The following is a 10,702-nucleotide window of genomic DNA, read 5'->3' on the forward strand; positions in this document are numbered from 1 at the left end:
CCTCCTGCTGTCCATAATGAAAAACTGTCAAATCTTACACTGTGTTCCTTTAAAAGGCAATGTACTTTGGCTAAATCAGACATGTCCAAAGTCCGGCCCAGGGGCCAAATGCGGCCCGTGGTCAGTTTCCATCCGTCCCACAGCCTCCGTCATAAAAGCAATCACGTCTGGCTCGAATGGAGAATTAATACATTGGTACCGGGCCGTGGACCGTTGGTTAGGGACCGCTGTTCTAGACCAGTGGTCCCCAACCCCCGGTCCGCGGACTTCTACCGGTCCGTGGATGAACTGGTACCGGGCCGCGTGGGCTGCACCCGAAATAATATTTTGGAGATGATTTAGTTAAACAGTACATACATTTGTGCTTGATCTTTGTTTTTTTTCGCGCCGCCTCTGGCCTCTGTTGATATTACATACATAGTGAGAAGTTCAGCAGCCAGCACACCCCCCCCCTCCTCTATATAAATAAATTGGGCAGCAGCGCTGTTACCTGCGTGTGCTAAATGCTGCCATCCATAGGCTCAATTAGGAACAGCAAATTAGTATATGAGTAATTGACTGTATGAGCACACTTTAAAATACACATGAGAATCAACACTAGTGAAAATCCTTTTGCCTGTTCAGATTGTGGTCAAAGATTTTCTCGTAAGAAATATTTGATACAACACATAAGAATCCACACAGGTGAGAAACCTTTTGCCTGTTCAGTTTGTGATCAAAGGATTTCAACACGGGAAACTTGAGGCAAAACACAAGAAGCCACACTGGTGACAAACCTTTTGCCTGTTTGCTGTGTGGTAAAAGATTTTCTGAAGGGAAACAGGACCACACATAAAAATCCACATTGTGGAGAGAAAGCTTTTGTTTGTTTGCTATGTGATCAGAAATTCTCAACTGTTTTGCTATGTGATCAGAAATTCCCAAGTGATCTGTAGCAAATAGGCACAAGTGTGCTGTTGAGAATTGCAGTGTTCAATGAAACTGCATGTGATGTCATTTGTGCATATATGTTAAAACAAAACTGTAAACGTCCCTTAATATGGATTGTGCTTTTCCTGAATAAACTCACAAGAAAAAAAAATAAGTTCTCCATGTTAATATTGAATGTGATTACACTGGCAGGGATTGTAAATAAGAATGGGTGGGTACCACTGATGATACCAGGCATTCTTTGGACTTTGGTAAATGGACTTTCACTTATATAGAGCTTTTCTACCTTGGGTACTCAAAGTGCTTTACACTAACTAGTCATTTACCTATTGATGACGCAGCATCAGGAGCAATTGGGGGTTCAGTGTCTTGCTCAAGGACACTTTGACATGGTCTTGCCGGTCGGTGGATGGAACCCACAGCCTCTCAGCATTATTTGAAGGTATTGGTACCAGCGGCTGATACCAGCATGTGTTACCCTCCCGCGGGGCTTTTAAAATGAGGAAATAGATATTACAATCGAAAAGGGAGCTTTTGAAAGCAATATAAAAACAAATTTCTTTTGTTCTTGTGTCAAAATGCATTTAAATGTACTTGTAGCTGTGTGTAAAGTAAAATAAAGTTGCCCTGTTTATCATTCCGTAAATGTTTTAAGTACTTTTTTTAAAATTCAGTTTTATGACAATCTGATATAATATTGCAGACCTGTCAAGTCATACGGATTTCCTGTAAATCTTACGGATTTCTTGATAATTAATAATCTTATGGATGTAAAACTAATTTCTTAAGGATTTTAACCCCCACCTCCACCCCCCAAAGCATACGACAAAAAAACAAAAAGAAACAAACAAAACAAAACAAAACAAAAAACACTTGAAGTCAGCCACACACAAATGGAAGCAAGCTGGAAAACAGCCTACATTGTTTAGTTTTGCAGTAAGTAAGCAAGCAAGTGTGCCTTCAAATGTAGTTGAAGGGGGAAGTGCTGTTGGCAAATTTCATTGCGCAACATAACTTGTCTTTGTCAACTGCAGACCACCTGACAAAGCTTATTCCAAGGATATGCCCATATAGCGCAATTGCAAAGAAAATGGTGTAATCAGACAAAAACTACACAAATATTTAAAAAATGCTTGACAACAGAGGCAACCAGTGCAGCTATTGAACATTGTCAAAACAAAACGGTTATCTCTATTGCTAGATGAGTCAAATGACGACAAAAGTGATAAAAGGCTGGCAGTACTGGTGAGGACTTTTAGTGAAATTCATGGCTACAATACTTATCTGCTTGACATGCCGGTTTGTAACATTGGGACATCAGAGGTTATTGAGGCAGGACGAAGAAACCACATGTTGCTGTGCTAGTGGACGTCTTTACTCTTTGCATGCCATCACAAAACTGTACAGCACTGTCCAAATCCACAAAGACAAAGCCATCAGATTCAAAGCATCAAAATTGCCACATGCCTACTGGTCGAGAGATATGGTCCTAGGGCAGCTGGATGATTCTGGCTTGAAGCCTACTGCTGAGGCCAGACGGACATCTGTGGTGGATGAGGCCGCCGGCTGGACGATTCCCGTCAACGGCCCGGGACTTCGGAACTGGACTGCGCCAGCCGTTCTCACCAGCGCCTGCACCAGCCTGTTGCTGGCTGGCTTGAGCCCGGGGGCACCGAGGGGCTGGGCGACGGGCGAGAGGACCCTTAGTGGGGTGCTGGCCGGAACCACCAGACTCCCGGAAGCAAGCTGACCTGGTACCAGCCTGTTGCATTCCCCGACATGTAGTAGGCTGGTCGAGGGATGCCACGACCATGTGGGATGTCTGCTGTGATTCCTCGTAGGTGGGTGCTCTTGTTTGGCTCCGTTTTTGTATTGAAAGCTCAGCTGCTCATGTTGGGTAGCTCCAGTGACCGCAAAGCAGTCGCCATGATTCATTCCTGCCCCCTGTGTGAGACCTTGAACTTTCTCGAAGTAGATTGGCTGTCGTGACGCGACACGTGACAAAAGTTTTTAACTTTTTTCTAAATGTTTTAACTTGACGCGACAGAAGTTTTTAACTTTTTTCTAAATTTTTTAACTTCACACGACAGGTGAAATTATGCACTTTATGCGCTGCGCGTTTTCGCGTGGCGTCGCTCCATACGCGTCAATCGCATCGCCCGACAACGTCATCTCAACGGCGCCCTGTCGTGCAAACTCCATTGACTACAATACAAAACTGTCCGCTTTTACGCCTCCATCGCGCTCCGTCTGAACGCGGCATTAGTATGGAATTATATGCGCCACTATCAGGCAATTAACGACCAATGAATGTAAAATTTTGCACAGACAATAAGACAATAAGACAATAAGGGTGACAGAGAAAGAGATAAAAGAAAAGTTGAGCCTAAAACATGTTTTAAATTGTATTATGTTAGTTTTAATTTTGCTCAAACTGTATCTTCTAGATGGAAGTCAGATAGATTCTCACCCATGGCAGGAATAAAGAAGCAGGGATTGAAAGAGGTTCGTGAAGTTCTATCTAGCTAGGCAACATAAGTCTATCTTAAATTTATGCTAATTTAGCTAATGTTATTACTTGTATCAAGAAAGCAAGTTAATTTGCTGTATAGTTGTGGGTGGGTGGGGGGTTTAAGTTTGTTTGACTCAAATTATCCTGTTTTTTCACATTACAGTGAAAGTATTAAAGGAACATAAGAATTTGAGCTTAAAGTAGTTCATTAGATGTTGCTACATCCTGTGTATGAGAGTGTGAGACTGTAAAGTGCCGGGCGTGTGACTGGTGGAGCAAGACAGGATGTGTGTTGCAAGGGGGTGCAAGAGTGGAATGTTGCAGAACAAGCGGTGGTGGTCGCAAGGAAGATGCAGCGACGAGATGACCCCGAGGCAGCAGATGGAAAATAACTGTGTGGAAAACTACAACCAGACGGCGCAAGCAAGCGATTCTGCAGGGGAAGAAAGACCAATGAGAGCAAGCTAATGTTAACTGCAGTATACACATAGCCAATAGAATAATGCCAGGATACCTTTGTTGCTGTTCCATTTGCATATTGTGTAGTATAACTCATCGCAGGGCAACTCGGATGTGACGTATGTCTGCTGGTGGCAACAGAGGCGTACAGAGCTGTATTGAGAGGGACCCGAGACCCAGGTGCTGTGTGTTAGGAATAAATCCACTCGTGTGTTAAAATGCCGGCTTCCTGATACCTTTCTATTGCAGAGCGAGCACGCAAATTGTTGAATGAGTGGCAGTTGGGTAAGGTCACAAACTGGAGTCAGATTACTAACTTGAGTTCATGTTGATTTAGAAATAAATTCCAGTATATATGATTTTGTTGCCAGAAAATATAGTAACATTTCTGTAATTGTAACCAGAAAAATGGCTAAAAATGTCAGGTTTTGTTGCAGAGTGGTTAGCACGTCTGCCTCAGAGTTCAAAACCAGCCGGCTCAGGCCTCCCTGTCATGAGTTTGCATGTTCTCCTCGAGCCCGTGTGGGTTCTCTCCAGGGCTCTTTCAGCCACACTCCAAAAACATGCTTGGAAGGTGTATTGGACAATCTAAATTGTCCTCAGGAGTAACTGGGTGCGTGAGTGGTCGTTTGTCTCTTTGTGCCCTGCAATTGGTTGGAAACCAGTCCAGGGGGTCCCCCGCCTACTGCTTGTCGACAACTGGGATAGGCACCAGCAAGCCATGAGCCCATGACCCTTGTGAGGATCAATCAATCAATCAATCAAATTTTATTTATATAGCCCTAAATCACCGAAGTCTCAAAGGGCTTCACAGAATGAAAAGAGGTCATACAGAGACATCTTTTCAATGTAAGGTACACAACAGCATCCCCTGTCAAAGCTCCCAGAAGGGGAAGGAAAAACTCAAAAACCCCAATTTGGGGAAAATCAGAAACCTCCAGAAGGGACCACAGGTGGGAGGAGCCCCCTTCCAGGCCCACAGGTTGAAGTGGATGCTGCATGTACCGAACACAGAAACAATATAAATTACAGAAAACATATTGTGCTATATAGTGCAGTGATGTCTTGACAGCAGGCAAAGCCATTGGGCAGGAACCATCCCGCATTCCAGCCAGGTGGACCGCAGACGGCTAGACTCCTAACCCATGATGGTCGACCAAGGATGAGTGGATAAGTGGAGAGGATAAGTGGCTATCGATAATGGAAGGATAGATGGAATTGCTGAATGTTTTTTGATTTTTTTTTTTTTCGCACACTTTGCATGTGCTCATGAATTTGTTGTGCCCCAGTTGTGCCCCAGTACAGTATTAGGTCGAGTGACGCTGCTGGGCTGAGTACGTACATACAACGTTCATTTTAACTTAGAAGTGAATTAATTGAGTCGCGACTATAACGCTAATATATATTTGTATACAGGTTAGTGTCAAATAACAGGAGGAAAGCGTTTGCTCCTTTTGTCTCGATGGCAATGGCACAGACAAGCAGAAGCTTGCGCTCGCTTTTGGCTTCATTCAATCAATCGGCAAAGGAGAACATAATTTTGCCCTTGTATCTGGATGTAGACCACGTTCTTTTTCCTGTTTGGTACTTTCTGAACTGTGGAATTGACGATTTTTCAAATCTTGCGTAAAATTGTTGTGGAATCGCTCTCATTCATTAACATGGGTGAGTCGAGCTATGGCACGACGCAACAGAGCGGAGCGCGGCAGGTGTAGAGGAATTGCCCTCTTAACAGGTGTCACAGATTCTGAAGAAGGAAGGAGTTTTTGACAAGGAACAATGCAATATTTTGCTTGTGCCTTCCGAAAGGTTTTCAGCGAAAGCACACGGCGGTAATCTTGGTCAACGCATGCACACACATCACCAATTATTCGCGGGAAGAGAGTGAGAGAGAGAAAAAAAAGCAACACCGTGGCTTTTTAATAAGGCTTTTTTTGTATTTTCAACCTAAGACACTTTGAATAATAGATATTTTAGCTTGTTCATTAATTTACATTCACTAAAACATCTTTACAGGTCTTTGTAGTCGGATGTCTTTTTTAATCTGGGTAGGTAGACTTGTGAACTTGAGGAAGCCTCTTAAACTTGGTTGTGGGTTTAAAAAAATGGATGAATGGATAGAAAAAGAAACAGATAGATAGCTTTATTGGGAGTCTGCCTAAATTGGTGTCAAAAGAGATGAATTCAGGTTCCAAGCACCTAAATTGTTGGACGGCAGCACATTTTAACTTGGTTTTAATCCCTACTGAGTAACTTTTGAAAAAATGATTAAATCCTAGTCGTGCCGTTTTCAAAATGTCTCTTCTCTAATGACTATGTTTTTGCACCTTGAAAGAACACGTTTAGTAGTCCTAAAAGCTCACAGACCTGTTTTCCTACCGCAAGTAGTAGACTTTAGATTTTAGAATAAGGCAACAGCCATGTAATGGCGTAAGTTATTTTCACTTCAGTAGAGTAAGCGGATGTAATATTAAGAATGACAAAGAAAGAGTCCAATGGAATTTTAACAAGATGTATTCAGCACTTAGCAAAGCAGCATTTTCAGTACAAAGGTAATTCAACAAGATTGGACAAAACAGACAATCGCATACATGTACAACAGATTCAGGAAGAATATGATTGCATTCACTAACAACGACAAAAAAATTCTTCCTACTTGGATGTCCCAAAAAGAAAACAAAACATGAAGATCAAACATCGCCATGAGTATTTTAGCACAATTGAAAATTCTCAACACTTGCAGATGGGAGACTGACTGCTAAGTAAGTCCTTGGAATACAAAATAGATCAAATACAAAAGGTTGAACAGTGTCAAGAGGCGAGAACAGGTTTGATCTCTCCCATAACATGATTTTGTTACATAAAATATAAAAATGAGCTGAAATTTTTCAATGAATGAAAAACTTGAAATGTTTAATGATGAATAGTAACGTTAATGTTCTATGATTAATAATTATGTTGTACTACAGTTGTACTTCTACTTACAAATGCCTCTTGTTATGGAAAAATTCAGCTTACGAAACGCCTCGGCAGGAAAATATTGTCTCCAGTAAAAAAAGAAAATTCAAGATACGAAAGGCAACATTGTTGGCTTATAATGTGAGACACGAGACACCAGCGTTTGCGCCAACATGACTGAAATGCAATAAGTTACCACAACCAATCACGTCTTCCGTATTTGTTACACTTGGTCATGCATTTGTATTATTTATTAATATCTTGGCTTGCCCACAAATGAGACCATTTTTTTTGCATTTTCATCTTTACTCGTGACATCCACCCTTCCCACCAAGAATTTACACTGTTGAAGGAACAAACACCAAATTGACATTAGCTATGGCTAAAATTGTACATATTCACACAAAACACATACGTAACATACCATTTTGGGCTGTCACGTCTGACGTTGCATCAATAATATATTTGCACTTGGTATGACCAGGATGTGGTTAAGCATTCTTATACGACCACTCGTACACGTTCGTCTAGGCACAACCAATAATGAGTGACTATCCTTTATCCAAAAATGACATTACCGATGATACGGGTAAAGCTATAAATTCACTTATAGAAGACGAAGAAGATGGAGTTTTAAGAATGACAAGGATTGAGAGTAAGGTGCCTTTTTATGGCGTTATATTTGTGCCACAATTACGAGCGCGCGAAAAAAAAAAATTGAGCGGAGAAAATCAAACTGAGCGAGCGAAAACAGATTTTGAGCCCAAGAAAAAAACTATTGAGCGCGTAATGATAAGAGTTTGAGGGCGCGTCGATGGAGTTTGAAGACAGAAAAAGAAATTGCTCGCTCAAAATTCCTTTTTGCTCGCTCGGGATAGCCCTCTCTCGCTCAACATCTCGCTCTCGCTCGCGATACTCCGCCCTCCCTCCCTCGCTCAACATCGCGTTTGCTCAACATCGAGCTCTTGCTCGCTCGAGTCGTCCTCTGCGCTCGCTCAGTTCTGCTCACATGTTACGTTTGTGCCACAAAACCAGCCAATCAGAGCTTGTAAAAGCACTTTGATTGACAGCTTGGTATCCAATGAGATTGCTTGTACGCTGTCGTTGACGCACTCTCTGCCCTGTGTTCACCTGGAAAGGGCAAATGAGAGTGCGTCAACACGGACTTGGGCTGGATGGAGAATTACTTTTAATATTATTATTATTACTGTATTGTATCATTTGACAGAAACACCTTGTTAGTTTTTGTACTTTAATAATATAAGCCCACCTCCTCCCGCCTACGTCGATGTGACGCACTCTCGTTTGCTCGTTCCGGGTGAATGCAACAAGCAATCTCATTGGATACCAAGCTGTCAATCAATGTGCTTTTACAATCTCTGATTGGCTGGTTTTGTGGCACAAACGTAACGCGTGAGCAGAACCGAGCGAGCGCAGAGGACGACTCGAGCGAGCGAGAGCTCGAAGTTGAGCAAACGCAATGTTGAGCGAGGGAGGGAGGAGTATCACGAGCGAGAGCGAGATGTTGAGCGCGAGAATGCTATTGCGAGCGAGCAAAAAGGAATTCTGAGCAAGAAACTTCTTTTGTTCTTTTTTTTCTGCTCTCAAAATCTGTTTTCGCTCGCTCAGTTTTATTTTCAACGCTCAAATTTTTTTTCCGCGCGCTCGTAATTGTGGCACAAATAGAACGCCATACCTTTTATGCAGTTTTACTTAGCAAAAGCGAAGCATAAAATATTTTACAATCAACAACAGAGTGGCTGAGCAGTACCACATGCCCTTGATATAAAACAAAAAGTACCAATGATAAAAAGTTCTTTTCTTAACAATGAACCATCAACAACCCGATTATCAGTTACAATTAAGGGCGATAATACGTTCGCTGTGTATCTTAATAATTAAGTTAATGTTGCAATCATTCGATTAAATTCCAATGAATAATTAACAGAAACAAAGTGTTAATATAAAACAATGTAATAAAATGAATATAAGGATAGAATAAAGAGGGTGGAAAGTCTCTAAGCAATCGGTTTGCAATTTGGAGAAAAAACTGAAGTGATCGGGTTCAATTTTTATATTATCCTAATAGATGACATTACTGTATTAGGTTGGAATTCCGATGGATTAATTTTCGATTGGCTTCTTACCAAGGAATTGAGAAATCTTCCCAAAGCTAATAATGTGGCACAAATTTAAAAGTATCCAATTGGTAGAGTGAGAATAATCTCCTCCAGCTCGGAGTCATTCTTCCAAAGTATAGAGAAATTCTCCCTCTTCAAAGTGTGTTCACGCTCTAGTGTGCTTGGCAGGGCATCAAAAGAAGATGCCTCAATCCCATTTGTTACTCATTAGTTCCATTAGTATGGCGTTATATTTGTGCCACAATTACGAGCACGCGAAAAAAAATTTGAGCGGAGAAAATCAAACTGAGCAAGCGAAAACAGATTTTGAGAGCAAGAAAAAGACTATTGAGCGCGTAATGATAAGAGTTTGAGCGTGCGCCAATGGAGTTTGAACACAGAAAAAGAAATTGCTCGCTCAAAATTCCTTTTTGCTCGCTCGGGATAGCCCTCTCTCGCTCAACATCTCGCTCTCGCTCGCGATACTCCTCCCTCCCTCGCTCAACATCGCGTTTGCTCAACATCGAGCTCTCGCTCGCTCGAGTCGTCCTCTCCACTCGCTCAGTTCTGCTCACACGTTACGTTTGTGCCACAAAACCAGCCAATCAGAGCCTGTAAAAGCACTTTGATTGACAGCTTGGTTACCAATGAGAATGCGTATCGCGAACGAGAGCGAGATGTTGAGCGCGAGAATGCTATTGCGAGCGAGCAAAAAGGAATGTTGAGCGAGAAACTTCTTTTCAAGAACTTTTTTTCTGCACTCAAAATCTGTTTTCGCTCGCTCCGTTTTATTTTCAACGCTCAATTTTTTTTCCGCGCGCGCGTAATTGTGGCACAAATATAACGCCATACATTAGAACCGTGAGTAAGATAGGAAAGTGCAGTTTGCGCCACCTTCCAATCAGGGCCAGATGTTTCCTGTTTTCCCGTTAGCTGTTTCTATATTCAGCAATTACTCATTTGGCTCAGGACCTTGTGGTCTCAATGTTTCATTTCAGCTATCTTAAGCATGTCTTTTGGTTCATTTGAAACATGCATTTCAAAATTGAATTGACATTAAATATTGAAATTGAATATTCACTTTTAACTTTTTTTAACACTTTAATTTACTTTTTTGTAACAGTTGAACAGAAGTAATTGTACTCTTGGGTGTAAATTACATTTGAAACATAAAAAAAAAAATCACACAAATACGTCGAACCGAACAAGCTTAGCATTTTCTTTCCAAATGCTCGAATCTCTCGGAAACTTGTCCTTATCCAGCTGTCAGAAAAAGTAGGCGATATAAAGCTGCTGGTGCTGACAGCAGCTCACAGCGTCACACTGCAGCTCAACTTTACTCCTTTTGTTGATTGTTGCCATTTTAGAAAATTTGGGGCTCATACAGTCAATTACTTATATAATAATTTGCTGTTCCTAATTGAGCCTATAGATGGCAGAATTTAGCACACGCAGAAAACGGTGCTGCTGCCCAATGTATTCATTCTCCATGCGGGCCAGACTTTATTGATTTTATGACGGAAGCTGCGGGCCGGATGGAAATTGACCACAGGCAGCATTTGGCCCCCGGGCCAGACTTTGCCCTAGGGGGTTGGCTGTATTTATATTGTTTTGTTTCCATCTGCAGGCGTTTTTAGGTACAGTGGGCCCCCGTGTTACTAACTTAATCCGTTCAGCGGCTATGCTCGTAACTCGAATTGCTCGTATGACGGGCAATCCAACC

At 41.9% G+C, this 10,702-nt stretch overlaps 1 long non-coding RNA gene across 1 annotated transcript; it reads left to right on the forward strand.

Annotated features, from left to right (window-relative positions):
• Nucleotides 1-2,387: 2,387 nt before the first annotated feature.
• LOC148425173 (uncharacterized) lies at nucleotides 2,388-4,114 on the forward strand. The gene is made up of 3 exons (XR_015865405.1): nucleotides 2,388-2,771; nucleotides 3,378-3,435; nucleotides 3,723-4,114. It is a non-coding gene; the product is annotated as an uncharacterized LOC148425173 (long non-coding RNA).
• The last annotated feature ends 6,588 nt before the right edge of the window (nucleotides 4,115-10,702 follow it).

The sequence above is a fragment of the Hippichthys cyanospilos genome, chromosome 4, assembly GCF_059441005.1.
Source record: "Hippichthys cyanospilos isolate Australia breed blue-spotted pipefish chromosome 4, RoL_Hcya_1.0, whole genome shotgun sequence".
Lineage (NCBI taxonomy): Eukaryota > Metazoa > Chordata > Actinopteri > Syngnathiformes > Syngnathidae > Hippichthys > Hippichthys cyanospilos.